General features: G+C 48.0%; 1 protein-coding gene across 1 annotated transcript in view; it reads left to right on the top strand.

Annotated features, from left to right (window-relative positions):
• The window catches only part of GPATCH11 (G-patch domain containing 11), a 1,168,394-nt gene that overhangs the window by 184,283 nt on the left and 960,655 nt on the right, over positions 1-23,456 (top strand). The gene's annotated exons all lie outside the window — the stretch shown is intronic.

Genomic DNA, 23,456 nt, shown 5'->3' with positions numbered 1-23,456 from the left:
AAGGGCAGTAAGGGTTTTATCTGCCCTTCCTCGTCGCCTGCTGGCACAGGCTTCTTTTTCGTTACTAAAAAGGATGGGTCTCTACGATCATGCATTGACTATCATGGGCTCAACACCATAACTCACAAGGATAAGTATCCTCTACCTTTAAAAAATGAATTATTCGATCGTCTTCAAGGGGCCACCATCTTTACTAAGTTAGACCTACGAGGAGCCTACAACTTGATTCGCATATATCCTGAAGACGTCTGGAAAACAGCCTTTAATACTAAAGACAGGCATTATGACTGTCTCATTTGCCCTTTGTAGTAAGGGAGGAGGAATAGCCTAGTGGTTAGAGCAGTGGGTTATAAACCAAGAGACCAGAGTTCAAGTTTTACTGTTGCTCTTTGTGACCTTGGGTAAGTCACTTTACTCTCCATTGCCTCAGGTACAAACTTAGATTGTAAGCCCTTTGGGGACAGGGAAAATACCTACAGTACCTGAATGTAACCTGATGTGAGGTGTCAGATTGAATGTTGGTATATAATAAATAATGCCCCTGCAATGTTTCAATGTATGATAAATGAGATATTCTGAGATTTCTATATACAAAAGTTGTCACTTACCTAGACAAAATACTCATTCTTTCTAAAGACATAACCACCCATTGAAACATAGAAATGACGGCAGAAGAAGACCAATCAGTCCATCCAGTCTGCCCAGCAAGCTTCATACTTATCTGTTTCTCTTGGCTCTTAGTAACCTTAGGTTCTATTTCCCTTTCACCCCCACTATTAATGTAGAGAGCAGTGATGGAGCTGCTTCCAAGTGAAATATTAAGTTTGATTAGTTGGGTAAGCGGCAGCATAGCTCTCTGCCGTTGAAGCAGAGAGCAATGCTGGATATGCGTGACGTATTAGTTTTTCTTCTCCCCTGCCGTTGAAGGAGGGAGCTATGCTGGATATGCATTGAAAGTGAAGTATGCCTTGAAAGTCACATTAACTATCATCAAATATTGAAAAGCCTAATAATTGGTAATTGAATAAGCCTAATAATTGGTAATACCTATAGCCCATAAACCCATCCCTGTTTTGTTTTGTTTTTTTGTTTGTTTTTTTCTTTTTTTAATTGGGAGATGGCAGCCCTCCATCCTTCTGCTCCGTGAAGGTGGAACACCAACCACTGGCCACTGGCATCCTGCTCCGTGAATGCCTCTGTGGCTACTGCCGCTCCGTGCAGTGTTTTGCTGCCTGCTCTTTATACGCGTCCTTTAGACCTGATGGATCCACAGTGTTTATCCCACGCCCCTTTGAAGTGCTTCACAGTTTTGGACTTCACCACTTCCTCCGGAAGGGCATTCCAGGCATCCATTGCCAGGACATTTGCTCTGTGCTTCAGCATCTGTGTGACAACTGCCTCCATGCCAAGCTAGACAAGTGTCTGTTTGAGAAGGAAAGTTGCCCTTCTTTGGGTACATTGTTTCCAGATGGACCCTAGTAAACTCCTGAGCATCCAAAACTGGTAGGCTTACAAGCATTACAGTAATTCTTAAGCTTCACAATTTATTATCAACATTTTATAGCCAATTATTGCAGCTTCCCTTATGGTGCTTACCTATAAGGGAGCAGATACTAAGAACTGGACCCCTGAAGCAATTGCAGCTTTTCAAGCATTGAAAGAAGCCTTCATTCATGGTCCGTGTTTATGGCACCCTGATCTGACTCGTCCTTTCATCATTGAAATAGATGCCTCTTCCACAGGAGCAGGTGCAGCCCTGAGTCAACATTCTTCTAAGGGCACTCTACATCCATGCTCCTTCTTCTTGCACAAGTTCTCCTCCACTGAACTAAACTACTGTATCAGGGACCATGAGCTCCTTGCTATTAAGCTCATCCTGGAGGAGTTGTGCCCCTGGCTTGAGGGTGCTCAACACCAGTTCACAATATTTACAAACTATAAAAACCTGAAGCACCTCTAACATGCTCAGCACTTGAGCCTGCTGGGAACTTTTCTTTACCTGATTCAACTTCGATCTACGTTATCAACCCTGCAGAAAATAATTTGCGGACAGATGCATTTTCTCATTTTTTTTAATCTGAAGACTCTCCGGAAGAGCCCCAGCATATTATTGACCTGGCTTGAATCTATCTGTCTGCTGCCATGACTGTGTCTTCGGGGAAGATGGTGATTCCCCCCCCCCCCCCCCCCAGACTGCATGAGAAGGTACTGAAATGGGCACACAACATCCAAATTGCTAGACATCTGGGGCATGCACGGACGTTGTCCTTACTTCAGTGCTACTACTGGGGCCAACCATGTCCCTGGATACCCAAGCTTATGTGGACTCCTATCCACATGTGCACAGCAGAAACCACCCATGGGACAACCCTGGGGGCTGTTACAGCCATTGCTGGCCCACAGAGAACCCTGGACCCACCTGTCCACTGACTTTGTGGTGGACCTTCCCACATCTAATGGTAATACTGTCATCTGGGTGGTAATGGACAGGTTCTCCAAGATGGCTCACTTTATTCTGCTGCCGAGCTTGCCCTCTGCACCTTAACTGTTATGTCTGTTTTTCCTGCACGTATTCCACCTCCATGGATTACCTGAACATATTACCTCTGACAGAGGACCTCAGTTTGTTGCCTCCTACTGGTGTTCCCTTTGCAAGAAATTTGGTATATTCCTAGGATTGACTACTGCCTACCACCTCAGGCCAATGGTCAAGCCAAACCTATGAATCATTGCCTCATATCCCAATGACCAACAGGATAATTGGGCTCAGTTGCTCCCGTGGGCAGAGTTTTCTCATAACTCACATGTCTCTACCTCCACAGGAGCATCTCCTTTTTCTGTAGTAAACAGGAGACAACTGTGGCTACCAATATCTCTTGCAGTCTCTTCTCCAGCGGCCCAAGCAACTGCGGATGCTCTTCACGCCCTGTGGACCCACATGAATCAAAGACTTCAGGAAGTGGCTGCCTGTGCTAAAAGATCAATGGATGCTCATCGAAGGCCAGCCCCAGAGTTTCAACTAGGCGACAAAGAATTGCTGAGCACTCACCACCTCCGTTTACAGCTCCCATCGCAATGCTTTGCCCCCCGATATATTAGTCCATTTCCAGTCAAACGACACATCGGCCCGGTGACCTATCAGCTCCATCTTCCATCTACGCTGGGAGTCCACAACTCAGTCCATGTATCCCTGCTCAAATCACTGTTTTTTTTCAAAACCTTCTCACAGAATTCCTGAGCCTTTGTGCCTCGTCTCGGAAACTGACACCCTTTTTCGGGTGCAGGAAGCTCTGGATCTCCAAAAAAGAGGTCGCCGTTGGGAATATCTTATCTCCTGGGAAGTATGGCCCTGAAGAAACTCCTGGGAGCCCGCTACTAATATCCTTGATAAAGGTCTACTTAAGCAATTCCATGCAACTCATCTTAATAAGCCCAGACCTCCAGGAGGTGGGCGTAAGGGAACTACTGTTGTGCTCCGGAGCTGGCCCGACCTTCTTAGCGGTGGTGGGCAGCTGTCTCCATGCCCGTGCTCCTTCCGTGCTCCCGGGACCCTCCTGCTCCATGACAAGTTCCTCCAGGGCTGACCAGGCCTCCCTGCTTGCCACGTGGGGAGACACCGCCACCTCATCTTCTTTGGCCTGTTGGCCTTAGGCATGCGTGTCTCTCTGGGATTTCAAGGGGCTGAGGCGGGAAAGCCTCCCATGGCCCCAGGTGATGATGTCAACCAGCTCCACTATTTAAGGCAGGCTCCCAAGGGCTCAACCTGTGGGAAATAAGGGCTGGTATTGGTGAAGCTCCAGTTGGCCTCTGCTTCCCACTTGGCCTCGCCTCCCGACGGTGGGGCCAACATCACCTTGGCCCAAGGGTCCACTTCCGCAACAGAATTTCTACTAAGACCGTGTTGTTTCGTAGATGATATTGTTACTTTTGACTAATACAAACCCATCTTTACCACTTGCCTCCAAGTTTTTCAATCTTATGGCTCTTTTTCTGACATTAAGTTAAATTTAGAGAAGGCCTGGGAGTGGTAGGCAGGCCGTCAGCAGCTGGGGTAGACTGGCAGCCTCTGCCAGCTGCCGACAGCCTGCCTACCGCTCCCAGACCTCCCGGGGTGGCATGGACGCCGCCAACTGCCATCTTGCCGTCAGAATCCCTTAGGCACGCGCTCGAGCCAGTCTTAAGCACGTCATGGCTGGAACCGCGGGGGTGTCCCCTCCGGATGATGTCATCTCTCCAGGATATTTAAACCAGCTGGCCCTGCTTACCGACGACTTGGCAAAGAGACCCATCCTTGCTAATTCCGCATCACTCTCAGAGGACCTTGAATTCCAGTTCCTGATTCCTGGCATAAGACTTCTCGGGTACTCGCTTCTCGGGGGTCCTCCTCTCCTCTTTGGCTATCCACTCCTCGGAGGGTCTGACGCCTGGAATTTCTTCCTACCCGTTCCTCGGGGCTTCCCTGGAACCATCGCTGTTCTCTTTGTGAGTATCCTGCTCTGCGGACCACTATCATCTCTACCGAGGACCTTCACCATTGTACCCCATGCTGCGGGCCATTACCATCTCTATTAAGGACCTCATCGGCGAACCCTGCTCTGTGGATCGCTATCATTTATACAGAGGACCCTCCCCAGTATACTCCGCTCTGCAGACCTTTACCATCTCTACTAAGGACCTCATCGGCGTACCCTGATCTGCGGACCATTACCAACTCTACGGAGGTATCCCCTCTGGGTATCCCCCATTCCACCAACCCTGTGTCTTTGGGTGTGTGAGTCCTCCTCTCTGGCACCCTCCGCTCCATGGATAGTGCCACTCTATGTCTTTAATAAAGACTCTAGACTGTTATTGTGTCTGACGTCGGCTGGGACTTCACTTCCCAACAGTGATGCTCACAGGGCTCCACCCTGTGGGTGGTACTATCTCTCACCTCAGCCCAGGTCCCACATACTAACGAATCCTAACAGATTGCCAATTCCATGGACACGGCACAGTTCTCAGCAATTCAGGCCATCCTTGGCCTGGCCCAGTGCCATCAATCAACTGAATTACTGGCTGGACTCCGTTCCGACACCTGCCAAGCCTAACTCCAGTTACGCATGCACCACCCTTCCAGCCTGCAGTGCCCTTGCTGGCACCTCCTCATTTTGCAGGTGACCCCTTGTTATGTAGGGGCTTTTTGAACCAGTGCAACATGCACTTTGCCTTATAACCTGCATATTAAGAACATAAGAACATAAGAAAATGCCATACTGGGTCAGACCAAGGGTCCATCAAGCCCAGCATCCTGTTTCCAACAGTGGCCAATCCAGGCCTCATATATCTTATCCCTTCTGGACGGGAAAGCCTTGGCCTGGGCGTCGCCTCTTTGGGAACATACAGATCCAAACCTTAATGACTATCGGGCTTCCTCGCCCTTTTTCGCATGGTGTTCGACGAACCAGGTCAAAAGGCCATCTCTGGATCTACGCTCCTACACCTGCAGCAAGGTTCCAGATCACTGATTGATTACATCATCAAGTTCAGGACTCCCTCGTCTGAATTGCACTAGGACTTGGGCTGCCTGCGTGCCATATTCCTCGAGAGCCTGAGTCCACGTATCAAGGATGAATTGGCAGCACGAGAACTCCCTGAGGTCTTGGACTCCATTATAGAACTCGCTGGTCGCATAGACTGTCGTCTATGTGAGCATTCCCAAGAGGTCAGAGGAACCAAGAGAATGGCTTCTAGTGCTTCATGCATTCGCCCAACTTCATCTACTCAGGTCGTCACTACTGCTAACACAGAGGATGAGGAACTGATGCAAATGGGTCGTAGTCACCTATCCTAAAGGAGAAACATCGTCGCCAGAAGGCCGGCCTTTGCATGTATTGTGGCCAATCGGATCATGTGGGACCCTCCTGCCCACTCCATCTGGGAAACTCCCAGGCCTAGGATCTGCCGGAGGACTACTCCTAGGCCTGACCGCACCCTCTCCTCCATTAAACTCTGCTTGTTACCATTAATTTGGGACGCCCAGGAGTTTCACACCCTGGCATTAGTGGACTCCAGAGCCGGTGGAAACTTTATCCTCCGGCAACTCGTAAAACATCTGCGGATTCCCACCGTCCATATGCCAACACCATTGTTACTCTCTTCTATCCATGGCGAACCATTACGTGGCAAAGTTGCCTTCTCCACGATCCCTATTCGACTTCGCACGGGCTCTCTGCATACAGAGACTATTTCCTTTTTTATTTTGGACAAGGCTATACATCCAGTGGTCCTAGGATTGCCATGGCTGAAAATACACACTCCACAATATGATTGGGAGTACTCTCCAACTGTCTCACTGGGGCGACTACTGCCGTAAAAAATGTTTGGAGAACATGTCCCTGATGCCCTGCCTAGCCACACTACCATCCATCCTGGGTCTTCTGCCAAAGTATTCCTCCTTCCAGGATGTGTTCTCAAAGAAAGCTGCAGATGCCTTACCTTCGCATCGCTCTTTTGATTGCGCTATACATTTGCTGCCCAACACTGAGCCTCTCAGAGGAAGAGTCTACCCACTTTCTCTGTCTGAGATAAAAGCCATGTCCGAATATATACAGGAAAATCTGGCTAAAGGCTTCATTCGGCCCTCCAAGTCTCCTGCTGGAGCAGGGTTCTTTTTTGTGGGGAAAAAGGATGGCTCTCTCCGGCCGTGCATAGATTACAGCAGCTTAAATGAAATTACACAGAAGGATCACTACCCTCTGCCATTAATTTAATTGTTGTTAATATTGTATTTATTTACTTTCAAGTTATATTTTTATCAATCTATACTCACACTCAATATTTAACTCATTTTTGTATAGAGTACGGAAACTCTATGTTTAACTCGTTATTTGCAATGTTTAACTCGTTAATTGTATAGAGTATGGAAACTCTCTGTTCACTGTTCCATTCACTGTTCCATGTAAAAAGCCCCAGTCTGGCTTCTAAGACCAGGGCAACTTATCGTTCTCTGTAAACCAGATTGATTTGTTTCTAATACAGGAATTTTGGTATATAAAAATTAAAAATAAATAAATAAATAATCTCTGAACTGTTTGACAGGCTCAGGGGGCCAAGATATTTACCAAATTGGACTTCAGAGGAGCTTACAACTTGATCAGGATACGTCAGGGCGATGAATAAAAAACCGCATTTAACACCCGCAATGGCCATTTTGAATATCTGGTCATGCCATTTGGCCCCTGCAACCCTCCAGCGGTATTCCAGAATATGATGAACGAAATCTTTAGAGACATGCTCTACACTTGTGTCATGGTCTATTTGGACAACATTCTGGTATTTTCGCAAGACCTCCAGAGCCATCACCGGGACGTCACCAATGTTCTGCAATGCTTAAGGGATAACCAGCTGTACACCAAACTGGAAAAATGCTCTTTCCACAAGGAGTACATCCCTTTTCTGGGCTATGTGGTCTCTAGCTAGGGATTTCAGATGGATCCACAGAAGACTAAGAGCATCAGGGACTGACCCCAACCAATGGGCCTTAAGGCACTCCAAAGATTTCTAGGCTTTACTAATTACTACAGGTCGTTCATCAATCACTATTTGACACTAACCGCCCCACTCACAGCTATGACACGTAAGGGAGCCAATCCATCCCAGTGGTCATCCGAAGCCATGTCCGCCTTCCAGGAACTTAAGAAGGCATTCCTGCAGGAACCATGCCTGCGTCATCCTGACCCTGACAAGCTTTCATCGTTGAAGTAGACGCTTCAGATTTCGGTGTTGGTGCAGTACTCAGCCAGCATTCCACTAACTACACCTTGCACCCATGCTCGTTCTTCTCCCGATGATTCTCTCCGGCTGAGCGTAATTACGGAATTGGGGACAAAGAATTGCTGGCGATCAAATTAGCCTTCGAAGAGTGGTGGCCCTGGCTCGAGGGAGCACAACACCAAATAACAGTGTACACTGATCACAAGAACGTTGAGTACCTACACCACGCTCAATGCCTTAACCATAGGCAAACCCGCTGGTCTCTTTTATTTATTTATTTTTTTTTACTCAATTTAATTTCTTACTTTGATATCGACCAGCTAACAAGAACGTCCGAGCAGATGCCCTCTCTTGTTCATTAACCACTGATGTCCCAGATGTCCCTAGGCACATCATCAACCCAACTAAAGTACTCCTCTCCGCCATGCACACAATGCCATCCGGGAAGACGGTGGTTCCCCGACCTCTTCGTAGGAAGATCCTCCGCTGGGTGCATGATTCCTTACTCGCTGGTCATCCCGGAAAAGTGAGAACGCTCGCAACACTCCAAAGGTTCAATTGGTGGCCAACCATGAAGAAGGACGCTCAAGCACATGTGGAATCATGTCCCACTTGCGCCCGTCAAAAGCCGCCGGCGGGTCGTCCCTGTGGCCTCCTACAACCTCAACCTGCATCTAATGAGCCATGGACACACATATCCACATTTTATTGTGGACCTGCCTCCTTCCAGTGGCAATAACACCATTTGGGTCGAAGATGGCTCTCTTCGTGGTGCTGCCCGGTCTTCCTTCAGCACCGGAGCTAGCTAAACTATTTATCAGTCACATCTTCCGTCTTCATGGACTCCCAAGACATATCCTCTCAGATAGGGTCATCCAATTCATGGCTAAATTTTGGAGATCGTTTTGTAAAAGATTTGACATCGCCCTGGATCTTACCTTGGCCTATCAACCACAGGCCAATGGCAGTTTCTTCAGGCATACGTGAACTCCCAGCAGAACGACTGGTCCAACTTATTGCCATTGGACGAGTTCGCCTTGAACTCCCATCAGTCTGCATCTATTGGATCTTCTCCCTTCCAAGTAGTGTACAGACGTCAGCCTCTGCCTCCTCTTCCGATACCTCTGTCTGTTCGTTCTCCGGCAGTGCAAGCCTCTGCTCAAGAACTGCATCAACTATGGGAGCATTCCAAACAGCTTCTGCAACAAGCAGCCCTTAAATCAAAGTTCTATGATGCCCATCATTGGGCAGCCCCTCAGTTGAACCCAGGAGACAAGATGTGGCTCAGCACCCGCTTTATTCACTTAAAGTTGCCTTCTGCCTGTTTTGCTCCCAGATACATAGGGCCCTTTCCAGTACTTTGCCGGCTGGGTCCGGTCACTTACAGCCTTCGTCTATCAACTTCACTCACAATCCATAATACCTTCCACATCTCACTGTTAAAACCGCTCATCCTGTCAGAATTCTCCAAGAAACCTCCTGAGCCCCAACCTCTAGCTTTGGAAGAAGATATCACATACTAGGTTGAGGACATCTTGGACGTAAGGAAGCGCGGGAAGCATTGTGAATATCTGATTTTATGGGAAGGCTTTGGTCCCAAAGAGAACAGCTGGGAGCCTGTTAACATCCTTGACAAAGAGTTGATCAAACAGTTCTATACTTTGCACCCATGAAAGCCAAAACCCCCGGGGAGGGGCCCTAGGGAGGGGGGTATTGTTACGCCCGTCAGTTGCACACGGCTACGACCACTGTTGCTCACCTCTTTCTTCACTTCCCTGACTCCATGGGGTAGACTGGCAGCCTCTGCCAGCTGCCCACGGCCTGCCTACCGCTCCGAGGCTTCCCAGGCTGGCACGGACGCTGCCGATCGCCATCTTGCCATTGGAATCCCTTAGGCGCATGTGGGCCAATCTTAAGCACATCATGGCAGGAACCTCGGGGGCGTACCCTCCGGATGACGTCATCCCTCCAGGACGTTTAAACCAGCTGGCCCTGCTTACCGATGACTTGGCAAAGAGACCCATCCTTGCTAATTTTGCCTCGCTCTGAGAGGACCCTGAGTTCCAGTTCCTGCTTCCTGGAGTAAGAAGTCTCAGGTACCCGCTCCTTGGGGGCCCTCCTTTTGTCTTTGGCGATCCAATCCTCAGAGGGCCTGATGCCTGGAACTTCTTCCTACCCTGTTCCTGTTACGGTCCCAGGGCATGGCCTGGAACCTGCACTTACCAGGTGGCCCGGTCGGGCCGCAGGAACGCTGTCGCTTCGGCCTTCTAGGCCCAAGGAGCGGCTCTCCGCGGCGTTCTCCTTGCGAGGAAGACGCCGATATGCGGCTGGCCCTGCCCCCTAGGCGTGTGCACCGGGGCTGCAGATTTAAAGGGGCCAGCGCGGGAATCGTGGACAGCTCCTCTGCTGACGTCAGATGCTACCAGGCCATTTAAACCCAGCAGCAGCAGCAACACCTCGCCTTGCAATGAGGTTCCTCAGTTACCTGAGTCTCAAGTTGCTGCTGTGATCCCTGGATTGCTTCTGTCTTCTGGATTCCAACCCGGCTTACTTCCTGACTTGTCTTCTGCTTCCACCCTCTGGTTTTGGTATCGACTTCTGGCTTCCGACCCGGCTTGTCCCTCGACTCCGACTCCAGCTTCTGTTCATGGATTGGTATCGTCTTCTGACCTCTGGCTTCCGACCCGGCTCTGTCCCACGACGCTGTCTTCTGCCTTCACCCTTGGCTTCTGACCCGGTTTCACTCTTGGACTCTGACTTCGACTTCTCCTTCATCTCAGGTATCCTGTACTTGCTGGCACAGAGGATTCTCCTAAGTCCCAGTGGCTCAGGCTCTTATGGGCTCCTCCCGGGGGAGCCACGGGCTTCCAAGGGTGAAGACTCTTCAATTACCTGGGTCCAGCCTTCTTCCAGCTCTTTGATTGCTGCCTGGATCCTTGGCTGCATAGGGTCCCACCTAAGTCCAAGAGGTCCGGTTCCTACGGGCATCTCCTGGGGGCATCACGGACTTCCAGTGGTGAAGCCTCTTTCGAGTCTCTCTGTGCCGCCTCCCGGCTCTGACCTTCACTGTGGGCCACCACAGCATACCATCCTCTATCTCAGCCGGTCCAAGGGTCCACAACCATAACAGTTTGCAAGGCCATGGACCCGGCGGATCTTGCAGGCTTGAAAGCCATTCCAGGTATTGCCCAGAAGCTGCAACAGCAGCAAACTTGCCTTCAGACCCTGATGGCGACAGTACAGGGACTAGCCCACCGCATCGGCGGAGCCGCGACTGTCAGTTCCCCGGTACCCGGTGCTGGAACTAATTCCGGGCCTACCGTACCCATACAGATGCCAGTACCTTCGCGGTTTTCGGGAGATGCAAAGCTTTGCCGAGGGTTCCTGAACCAGTGTTATATTTGATTTAATCTTCTTCCGCTTCATTTTCCGACAGACCGGGTCAAGTCAAGTTTTATCATCTCTTTGTTAGACGGGAGACCCCTGGCGTGGGCCTCCAACCTCTGGGAGCACCAGGATTCCCGCTTGGACAACTTGGTGCAATTCGTCACTGCCTTCAGACGAGTCTTCGATGAGTCCTCCCGCAAGCCCACTGCCGCATCAGAACTACTCCAGTTGCGTCAGGGTAACCGCCCTTTGGCAGAACATGCCGTGGACTTCCAGACTCTTGCCACCGAGTTGAACTGGGGAAGTGACAGCTTGCACGGTATCTTTTTGGAGAGTCTTTCCCCAAGACTCCAGGATGAATTGGCGGCCAGAGATCTCCCGGACGACTTGAATGAGCTCATTGATCTTGCGGGCCGTGTGGACTGCCGGATCCAGCATCTGTTCCGAGAGAGGAGGCCTGCTCCCAGACTGGGAGTGCCGGAGTCACTTCTTCTCGAAGCGGGCACTCTCTTGCTCCACCAGGGTCTTCAGATCCCAAACCCATGCAGGTGGGCCGGGTGCCTATCTCTCAGGAACCCCCCACTCCATGGGTAGTGCCATTCTATCTCTTTAATAAAGACTCTAGACTGTTACTGTGTCTGACGTCAGCTGGGACCTTGCCTCCTGACGGTGAGGCTCACGGGGCTCCTCCCTGTGTTGATTACCATCTCTCACCGCGGCTCCTGGGCCCACATACTAACTAATCCTAACAGCCACAGGGATCTTCCACATTATGAATGAAGAATGCATCTGTACTGAAGAGGCTGTGTCCTACCTCAGCTTCGAGGATTGGCTCTCTCTGACAGAGTCCTGCACCAAAAGCATTGACCTTATCCGTGTCCAAGAAGGACAGTCCTAAAGGGGAGGGGGGGGGGGGTGTCCTTGTGTCACTTAGGTACTTTTCTCAACACATCTTCTATTGCTTCTGCACCACACTCAAGCCGTGACTTGAGGTGGATCCAGAAGCCAGCAGCATTAGGGGGAAGAGGGGGCTCGGAACATTTCTGGACTTGAAGAAGCAAGAGGGAGAAAATGCCCCACCTTGACTTCTTGCAGTGGTGACCTGATGATACTTTGCTTTCTGAAGAAGAATGGTTCTAATGCTTGGCCTCATGCTGAAGCTTGGGGCTCTTACCTGCTGGCAACATCGTTAGGGTCTCCATTTTCCAGGCATGGTACTGCTATGCCTCAGGGGACATACAACCACAATTGTGGCTATTGGAGGCGTCAGAGTCCAGGCTAGGCATAGATAGCAGACCATGTGTGTATCTGTGATGGATATCCGGCATCCACAGATGTAGACCTTAAACTCAGTTATTGCAGATTTCTTGACTTTGGACTTCGGCATCAATATTATCTTATTTTTCAGAATTTTAGGGTTCTGTTTGAGGGGCTGTGAGGCAGTGGCAAAAAAGTTTGAAATAAGCAACAAAGCAGAAAAAGAAGGCAAAGGAGAAGAAATTGGAAAAATTTTAAGAGACTGAAAAGGTTTGTGCTATAGCTCAGTCGAAGAAAGATTGAGGGTCTCGTGAAGCAGCAAGTGCATGAGGGAACTCCTGCACATGCTCAGTAAAACCTTTACTGAGCTCTTAGAACTGAATCTGTGGCATTGGATGATGTTACCCCACATGTTACAGCTAATTCAAGCCTACCTGTAGATAGAGACTTGGGAATCCTTGGTGGGGAAGGCACAGGAATTTGTTTTTCCTCTTTGCCATTCTCCAAGAGATTAGATAGGAAATATGCAAAAGTAAATAGAAAACATCCTGTCAAAGAAGAAAGAAGATGAAACACATATACCTATTGCTATTTCAGAGCTATCTTGGAATACAGAGGGCTTAATGAAACTTTAAATTAAATACATACATACATACATTTTCTACTTACATTTATAGCGGTCCTAAGATAACAAACTTCACTTTCTAATGCTTGCATCTGTTTAGTAAGAAAAAAAGAATAGTTAGATTTTATCCGTGGTGAGGGCAATTTCAAAAGCAATTTCCACATTTTACAAAACGCTTTACCTGTGGAGACTGGCTGGCTGAAAACTGCCCTGCCTGTATGTGGGTAACAGTGTGCACATAGTTTCACAACACACGCACTTTCCACCAGCAGAGTGCAGGAGGACTTCCCAGGGCAGGGGAGATAACAACATGCACACTTTTTCTGTTATCCAAAGTACGTATGTTGTTTTAGCTGGGAAAATGTTCCTGTGGAAAAGGAGGTACAAGTGTCCGACGGAACTCTTTCCTTAGGCAATTTTCAAGTGAAAGTGCATGTGTATGTAATGGGGGTAATTTTCATTTTGTATGTATTTTATGTGTACTAAAAGGAGGCAATTCTGGAGGCATGCTATTCTATTTTTGAAAGTATGTGTAAATGTGTGTATGGTCATTTTTGCTTGCTCTCTTGCAAGTGTAAAGGTGTGCACTTGAGCTGAGGAACATGTGGTCCTGCTAATGTTTACAGTGAACTTAGGCTTGTAAATCTTTGAAAATTAGGGCTGTTAGCAGCCAAAGTCCAGGCCACGGCATCTGAAACTCCATATAGGAAATGGATAAGGTGATTTTCACATTCCTCCACGTTTCCTACTGCCTTGCAGAAGTTTGCCAGTTTTGGATCTGATGATTCCATCAAGGGTTTTAGTTTCTGAATACACTTATATAGATACTAGGGTTGTAAATCCATTTAAAATGAATGCGCAAAATACTATAGTATGAATGAGGCCATTTCAGTTCATTGGATGGCATGAAAAAAAATGTCCTTGCATAAAATACCCAAAACGTTTTGGGTATTTTTGGGACACCTTGTGGCCCAGGCCTATCCAGCTGGGCTTAGCTGGGCCCAGCTGGGGCCTCCACATTGGAGGGCAACACCTAAAAAAATTGGATGGGGCTGTGGACATTCCCAGCCCCCAACTACTCCCTTCTGTGGGGTCCAGAACATTAAAAGGGCAGGAGCAACGCCCACTTGCTCCTTTTCTGATGTTCAAAGATTTAAAAATGATGTTGGCACCAAAGTAAGGCCACTTTGATGTCGCTTTGAACAAAAATTGATATCAAAGTAGTTTGAGGGGGGTGAAGGCTTTGCCCGGCAGTGCCCTTTTTCAGCTGATTCAGACTGCTATGCCCATGAGATTATTTTTTTGGTCTGCATGGCACTTAACTCGCTATATTCTTTAGCCTAGTGATTCTTAATCAGTGTGCTGCAACACACCAGTTAGTCGTCATGAGCTCACAGGTATCTCACGCACTTCCCAGTCCCAGCTGCTCTTCCCCCCCCACCCCCCCCTTCTACCTCAGCAAAAGGCAGTTTTTCACTGCTGTTGTTGCTGCCTGGGTTATAGCACATTCTGGAATGGCAGCAGTGTTAGTAGAGGCTGCAGCATGGCCTAATCCTCTTCCAATCAGCCAGCGATCAACATTAGCCCCCACAGCCGATGGGACTCTTATTTTCCTGGGCCACAGGGGCTGTAGAAGGAGGCTGCTGCAGCTGACACTTGTGCTCTGGGGGTAGCGAGGAGGGGTGCCTGAGTGAGAGAGAGAGAGCACGTGTGTGTGAGAGAGAGATTAGTCAGGGAGGTAACTGTTGTGCATGAGAGATTGTTCAGGAAAATGACTGGAGTGTGACAGAGAAAGACTGGTCAGGGAGATGACTGTTGTGGGTGTGCAAGATAAATTGGTCAGGGAGGTGATGTGTGTGAGAGAGACTCCAGTCTGGAATCCATGGTGCTGCATTGGAGGACAAAGGTCTCATGATCAGAGAGCATCAATCTGGTGCAGCAGGAAATGATCCTGTAGCAAGGACCTGCTCTCCAGGTGGCGCATCGTCCTCTTCCACCGAGGATTATCTCCCAGTGCTTCTGCCAAGGAGAAAGGGGTTAGGTCAGCGTCATAGATGGTGATTCAATTATTAGGAATGTAGACAGCTGGGTGGCTGGTGGGCATGAGGATCACCTCGTAACATGCCTACCTGGTGCGAAGGTTGCAGTCCTTATGCATCACTTAGTTAGGATTTTAGACAATGCTGGGGAGGAGCCGGCAGTCATGGTACTTGTGGGCATGAACGACATAGGAAAATGTGGGAGGGAGGTTCTGGAAGCCAAATTTAGGCTCTTAGGTAGAAGCTGAAATCCAGAACCTCCAGGGTAGCATTCTCTAAAATGCTTCCTGTTCCATGCGCAGGTCTCCAGAGGCAGGCAGAGTTCCGGAGTCTCAATGCTTGGATGAGACAATGATGCAGGGAAGAGGGATTCAATTTTGTAAGGAACTGGGGAACCTTTTGGGGAAGGGGGAGTCTTTTCCGAAAGGATGTGCTCCAGCTTAATAAGCAGTAATCTTTAAAAAGGAGAGAGCAGCTTTTAAACTAGAACAATGGGGAAAGCCAACAGTCACTCAGCAGCGCATGGTATCTTCAAATGATACTAATGAAGCATTAGAGTTAGGGCATCCAAACAGAGAGGTTCCAATAATAAGAAAAGTAGTCCAAATGCCTATAATTAAAAACTCACCTAAGCTAAAAGATTCCAATTTATCCCTGTCAACTGAAAAGCAGAATAAAAACACAAACAAAAAACTCACTTTGAAATGTTTGTATGCTAATGCCAGAAGTCTAAGAAGTATAATGGGAGAATTAGAGTGTATAGCAGTAAATGATGACATAGACTTAATTGGCATCTCAGAGAGATGATGGAAAGAGGATAACCAATGGGATAGTGCCATACCAGGGTACAAATTATATCGAAATGACAGAGAGGAGCATCTTGGTGGCGAGGTGGCGCTTTATGTATGGGATGGTATAGAGTCCAACAGGATAAAGATCCTGCATGAGACTAAATGTACAATTGAATCTTTATGGGTAGAAATCCCTTGTTTGTTGGGAAGAGAATAGTGAGAGGAGTATACTACCGTCCACCTGGCCAAAATGGTAAGACGGACAGTGAAATACTAAGAGAAATTAGGGAAGCTAACCAAATTGGTAGTGCAATAATAATGGGAGATTTCAATTACCCCAATATTGACTGGGTAAGTGAAACATCAGGGTATGCTAGAGAGATAAAGTTGCTGGATGGAATAAAAGAGTTTTATGGAACAATTGGTTTAGGAGCCGACGAGAGAGGGAGCAATTTTACATTTAATTCTCAGTGGAGCACAGGATTTGGTGAGAGAGGTAATGGTGGTGAGGCCACTTGGCAATAATGATCAAATTTGAATTAATGACTGGAAGGGGGATAGTATGTAAATACACGGCTCTAGTGCTAAACTTTCAAAAGTGAAACTTTGATAAAATGAGAAAAATAGTTAGAAAGAAACTGAAAGTTGCAGCTACAAAGGTAAAAAGTGTGTAACAGGCATGATGAACATTGTTAAAAAATACCATCCTAGAAGCACAGACCAGATATATTCCATGCATTAAGAAAGGTGGAAGGAAGGCAAAACGATTACCGGCATGGTTAAAAGGTGAGTTGAAAGAGGCTATTTTAGCCAAAAGATATTCATTCAAAAATTGGAAGAAGGATCCATCAGAAGAAAATAGGATAAAGCATAAGCATTGGCAAATTAAATGTAAGATATTGATAAGACAGGCTAAAAACATTTTTGAAAAGAAGTTGGCCATAGAGGCAAAAACTCACAAGAAAAGCTTTTAAAAATATGTCTGAAGCAGAAAGCCTGCAAGGGAGTTGGCTGGACCGTTGGATGATCAAGGGGTTAAAGGGGCACTTAGAGAAGATAAGGCCATCAGGGAAAGATTAAATCATTTCTTTCCTTCAGAGTTTACTGAAGAGGATATTGGAGAGATACCCGTTCCAGAGAAGGTTTTCATGGGTGATGATTCTGATCAACTGAACCAAATCATTGTGAACCTGGAAGATGTGGTAGGCCTGATTGACAAACTGAAGAGTAGTAAATCACCTGGACTGGATGGTATACACCCCAGGGTTCTGAAAGAACTAAAAAAAATGAAATTTCAGACCTATTAGTCAAAGGCCGACCAGAATTGAGGAGCTGGAGTACCCATCCCAGGGATTCAAGTCACACAGAGAGTTAAATGGCTACAGCTGGTGACTGAAATACCAGCAATCGAGGCAGAGATGGCCCAAGTACAGAATGAGATGATGCAACTCACTGTTAGACAGAATACTGTGTTAAAGAAGGAACTGCAAGAACAGGCAGAAAGTCTTGATGGATGCACTGCAGAGAGGCCTAAGGTAAGCAGCACAGTGAAGTGTGACAGAGGTGTTGTAGAGAGGACTGAAGAGGAGGTGATAAAGACTGAGGAAATAAAAGAATGAATAGAGCAAAAGTGCTCTGGGACACCTGAAGAAGGACAGAGAAAGTTCCCAGAGGAGCAACAGTGTCTTAGCAGGGCTAAACCAGGGGCTGGAACCAGAGAAAGAAGGCAAATAAAGCAGTGAAGTTGAGGTAGCCTCCTTGTGTCATAATGTCAAGTGAGTGGAAGCAAAGCATCCCAGGAGAGGGTGCCGATCGCCGGCCCTTCTCTGCAGCAGCTCTCTTACCTGGAGGGCCGCAAACATCCGATCTCCTCGGCCTCGACCAGGGCCGCGTGCCCTCGCTTCTTGCCGGCCTCGACCCGAGCCGCGAACCCTCGCCCGGAGCCGCCATTACAAACACCGGAACACCCACGAAAACGTCGCGGCGGTGACGTCAGAGGCGCGACAGACCGGCGGGGTATTTAAACCGCCACTCTCCTTGGCGTCGCGCGCCGGGCGTCGCGCGCACGAAGGAGCGCGACAAAGGGGCCCCTTTGTCGCGCTCCTTCGGTTCGCCCCTTGCTCTCCCCAAGCAGTACCCCACCAGCACCGCACCAATGCTCACCCAACGCCCTTCCTGCACTCTACCTGCTAGCGCTCATCCTGCAAACAACCATCCAGTGCACACCCTGCACTCTACCTGCTAGCGCTCATCCTGCAAACAACCATCCAGCGCACACCCTGCACTCTACCTGCTAGCGCTCGTCCTGCAAACAACCATCCAGCGCACACCCTGCAAACAATCATCCAGCGCTGATCCTGCACTCTACCTGCTAGCGCTCGTCCTGCAAACAACCATCCAGTGCTCATCCTGCACTCTACCTGCTAGCGCTCATCCTGCAAATAACCATCCAGCGCTCATCCTGCACTCTACCTGCTAGCGCTCATCCTGCAAACAACCATCCAGCGCTCGTCCTGCAAACAACCATCCAGCACACACCCTGCAAACAACCATCCAGCACTCGTCCTGCAAACAACCATCCAGCGCTCGTCCTGCAAACAACCATCCAGCGCTCGTCCTGCAAACAGCCATCCAGCGCTCATCCTGCAAACAACCATCCAGCGCTCGTCCTGAACTTTTCCAGCAAGCAGCTAGCCAGAAAGCAGCTAACCACCCAATTAATTATCTCCTCTTCCTAGCCTACCTACATTGGCCCCCATCTACCCACCACGACAGCCAACTAACCATTCATAATGTCTCCAGCTCTTCCAATACCAACTTTGCAACACCACCTCCTACCTAAAAGACCATCCACCAGACAAGCCCTTCACAACAACCTAAAAACACTCACCCCTATTCTGATTGCTCCAATCACCCAGCTTTTAGGACTCACCCTCTTTTCACTCTCACTCTTCAATGCACAATCCCTAACAAAAAAATCCCTAATTTTCAATGATTATCTCACCGACGCCAAGCCAGATATTTGCGCTGTAACCGAAACATGGCTCAAGCCCTCAGATACAGCTTTAATAAACCAACTCCCTACGCTGACCTACGACTTCTTCTCACTCCCGAGACTGAAAAAAAGAGGAGGTGGAATCCTTTTAGCTACCAAAAAAAGCCTTAATTTCACCCAACACCCTTTCACTTCTAACACAAAACTGGAAGTTGGTTTCTTCACATCACAACATCTTCAAATCCTTCTTGTCTACGCCCCCCCAGGGCTCCTAGAAGCAGACGTCTCCCCAATCCTCGAAATCACCACCACACTCATCGACCTGGACTCTCCAGCAATTAGGGATGTGAATCGTGTCCTCGATCGTCTTAACGATCGATTTCGGCTGGGAGGGGGAGGGAATCGTATTGTTGCCGTTTGGGGGGGTAAAATATCGTGAAAAATCGTTAAAAATCGTTAAAAATCGAAAAATCGAAAAACCGGCACATTAAAACCCCCTAAAACCCACCCCCGACCCTTTAAATTAAATCCCCCACCCTCCCGAACCCCCCCCCAAATAACTTAAATAACCTGCGGGTCCAGCGGCGGTCCGGAACGGCAGCGGTCCGGAACGGGCTCCTGCTCTGAATCTTGTCGTCTTCAGCCGGCGCCATTTTCCAAAATGGCGCCGAAAAATGGCGGCGGCCATAGACGAAAAAGATTGGACGGCAGGAGGTCCTTCCGGACCCCCGCTGGACTTTTGGCAAGTCTCGTGGGGGTCAGGAGGCCCCCCACAAGCTGGCCAAAAGTTCCTGGAGGTCCAGCGGGGGTCAGGGAGCGATTTCCCGCCGCGAATCGTTTTCGTACGGAAAATGGCGCCGGCAGGAGATCGACTGCAGGAGGTCGTTCAGCGAGGCGCCGGAACCCTCGCTGAACGACCTCCTGCAGTCGATCTCCTGCCGGCGCCATTTTCCGTACGAAAACGATTCGCGGCGGGAAATCGCTCCCTGACCCCCGCTGGACCTCCAGGAACTTTTGGCCAGCTTGTGGGGGGCCTCCTGACCCCCACGAGACTTGCCAAAAGTCCAGCGGGGGTCCGGAAGGACCTCCTGCCGTCCAATCTTTTTCGTCTATGGCCGCAGCCATTTTTCGGCGCCATTTTGGAAAATGGCGCCGGCTGAAGACGACAAGATTCAGAGCAGGAGCCCGTTCCGGACCGCTGCCGTTCCGGACCGCCGCTGGACCCGCAGGTTATTTAAGTTATTTGGGGGGGGGGGTTCGGGAGGGTGGGGGATTTAATTTAAAGGGTCTGGGGGTGGGTTTTAGGGGGTTTTAGTGTGCCGGCTCACGATTCTAACGATTTATAACGATAAATCGTTAGAATCTGTATTGTATTGTGTTCCATAACGGTTTAAGACGATATTAAAATTATCGGACGATAATTTTAATCGTCCTAAAACGATTCACATCCCTACCAGCAATCATCTTAGGAGATTTCAATCTGCACATAGACAATCCTACACCATCTAATAGCTGCGTAACCCTCCTCACAGCCCTGTCAGCAATGGGATTCCAACAATTAGTCAACGAACCCACTCACAAAGCGGGTCACACTCTGGACTTGATCTTCAGCAACAAAGGCATTACGACTACATCCAATTTGAAGATCAAAAAAGTACCATGGTCGGACCACACTCTCATCTCTACCTCTTTCACTTTGAAAGAAACCAACACTCCTAATATCCCATCACCTTCATTCCAATACAGGAGGCGATGCTCCCCAGAGGATCTTAACAACCTGTTGGAGTCACAGCTCCCCCTATTAGATCTCACCGACCCGAACTCTGCCATTCGCTCCTGGAACAATATAACAGAGAATATAGCTAACAAGCTCTGCCCTACAACTATAAAAAAATCTCACACCAATGCCTCCAACAGACAACCTTGGTTCACCAATGAACTCAGAAAACTAAAACAAAGCTTAAGAAAGAAAGAAGCGACTTGGCGTAAAACTCCTTGTGACATCACCATTTCATCATACAAATCCACACTGTACCAATACAAAGCCCTCACCTCAAAATCAAAAAAAGATTATTTTGCATCTAAGATTCACAACCTGGTCTTTGATGCTAAAGCCCTCTTCGCTTATGTATCCAGCCTCACTCAAACCATACCGCGAGAAATCCCCGGCGACATGGCACAATCCAAAGCTGAAGAACTCGCCCAGTTTTTCCAAAATAAAATCAACAATCTTTTAACTCAACTGCCTTTCAACACAGCTGACGCCCTCCCGACATATCAACACCCGACCTTCATAAACTCCAGCCTAAACACTTTTGAGCCCGTCTCTTCCACTGAGATACAAACCATCCTGAGAAGAATGAAACCTTCGTCTCATCCTGTAGACCACATCCCCACCAAACTACTCTTATCTATTCCAGACACAATAGCCACATCATTGACAAACATCATCAACTGCTCTCTAGCCCAAGGATCCTTCCCAGATGATCTCAAAATGGCCTCAATCTCACCACTCCTAAAGAAACCCAACCTTGACCCAAAGGACCCCAACAATTTCCGCCCCATAGCTAACCTCCCATTCATCGCCAAGATCATGGAAAAATTAGTCAACTCTCAACTTTCAAACTACATCGAAGACAACAATCTCCTCTTCGCCCCACAACACGGATTCCGAAAAAATCGAGGCACAGAATCTCTCCTTCTCTCTTTGACAGACCATATCCTATTGGGCCTCGACAAAGGAAACTCATTCCTACTGATCTTGCTAGACTTATCCGCAGCGTTTGACACGGTCAACCACGCCATCCTCCTAAACCAGTTGTCATCTATAGGAATCAGCGGCACCGTCCTTTCCTGGTTTAAAACCTTTCTCAACAATAGGGGTTACAAAGTCAAACTCCAAAACAAGGAATCCTCAAGATTTGACTCTGCCATAGGAGTCCCACAAGGTTCCTCATTATCTCCGACTCTTTTCAATATTTACCTTCTTCCTCTATGCCAACTTCTCACCGACCTCAATCTAAAGTTTTTCCTATACGCAGATGATATTCAAATCATCATCCCTATCAAAGACACATACTCTAATACTCTTGACTACTGGGAATCATGCCACCAAAAAATCAAACAACTACTCAACAGCCTACACCTCATCTTAAATTCCTCCAAGACTGAGATCCTTCTCATCTCGCCTGAAAACAACACCAACAACAGTACTCTTCCTACCAATCTTCCTACCACACAAACTAGAGACCTAGGAGTGATAATAGATAACCGGCTAAACTTCAAGGCACACATCAACAAAACAACCAAAGACTGCTTCTATAAACTCCAGGTCCTGAAAAGGATAAGACCTCTTTTCCACGCTCAAGACTTCAGAACGATCATCCAAGCAGTCATTTTTTCGAAACTGGACTACTGCAATTCCCTATTGCTAGGTCTACCTTCATCCTACTCCAAACCACTTCAGATGGTTCAAAATTCAGCAGCCCGTATTCTGACAGGCGCAAGGAAAAGAGACCACATTTCCCCCGTCCTGAAAGAGCTTCATTGGTTACCCGTATACTTCCGCATCATGTATAAAGCCATAACTATCACCTATAAAACTATACATCAACTCACCTTCCTCGATCTCCAATTCCCTCTCCAAGTACATAATTCTACTAGACCTACTAGAGATGCTTATAGAGGCTCCCTCCTAGTTCCCCCAGCGAAAACGACCAAACACATTACCCTAAGAGATCGCGCCACCTCCACAGCTGGCCCTCTACTGTGGAATTCCATGCCTACAGACCTCAGACAGGAGCCCTGCCTCCCAACTTTTAGGAAAAAACTTAAGACTTGGTTATTCAAGCAAGCTTTTCCGGACACAACCCAATGACACATTCCAATGATTCCTAAAACACCTTGCCGTTTTGTATATAACATTTATTTTGTATACTACATCTAAATTGTATATTGTTTAACCATTTCTATCCTCTCCTCTCTTCTTCCTTCTCCAAGTTCGGCCACCCCTGTTAAATGTAACTGTACCTTCTGTCACCACAGTTCTAGTTCTATGTATTTATTGCACCCCCGTTCTATGTAAACCAGCAAGATATGTTTCCATGATTGCCGGTATATAAAAACTCTAAATAAAAAATAAATAAATAAATGGCTACAGCTGGTGACTGAAATACCAGCAATCGAGGCAGAGATGGCCCAAGTACAGAATGAGATGATGCAACTCACTGTTAGACAGAATACTGTGTTAAAGAAGGAACTGCAAGAACAGGCAGAAAGTCTTGATGGATGCACTGCAGAGAGGCCTAAGGTAAGCAGCACAGTGAAGTGTGACAGAGGTGTTGTAGAGAGGCCTGAAGAGGAGGTGATAAAGACTGAGGAAATAAAAGAATGAATAGAGCAAAAGTGCTCTGGGACACCTGAAGAAGGACAGAGAAAGTTCCCAGAGGAGCAACAGTGTCTTAGCAGGGCTAAACCAGGGGCTGGAACCAGAGAAAGAAGGCAAATAAAGCAGTGAAGTTGAGGTAGCCTCCTTGTGTCATAATGTCAAGTGAGTGGAAGCAAAGCATCCCAGGAGAGGGTGACTGAAATATGGTCACAGAACATAAGAA

This window comes from Rhinatrema bivittatum, chromosome 3 (assembly GCF_901001135.1).
Source record: "Rhinatrema bivittatum chromosome 3, aRhiBiv1.1, whole genome shotgun sequence".
Taxonomy (NCBI): Eukaryota; Metazoa; Chordata; class Amphibia; order Gymnophiona; family Rhinatrematidae; genus Rhinatrema; species Rhinatrema bivittatum.
The sequence above is the reverse complement of the archived record's forward strand: the minus strand, read 5'-3'. Positions and strand labels throughout refer to the sequence as shown.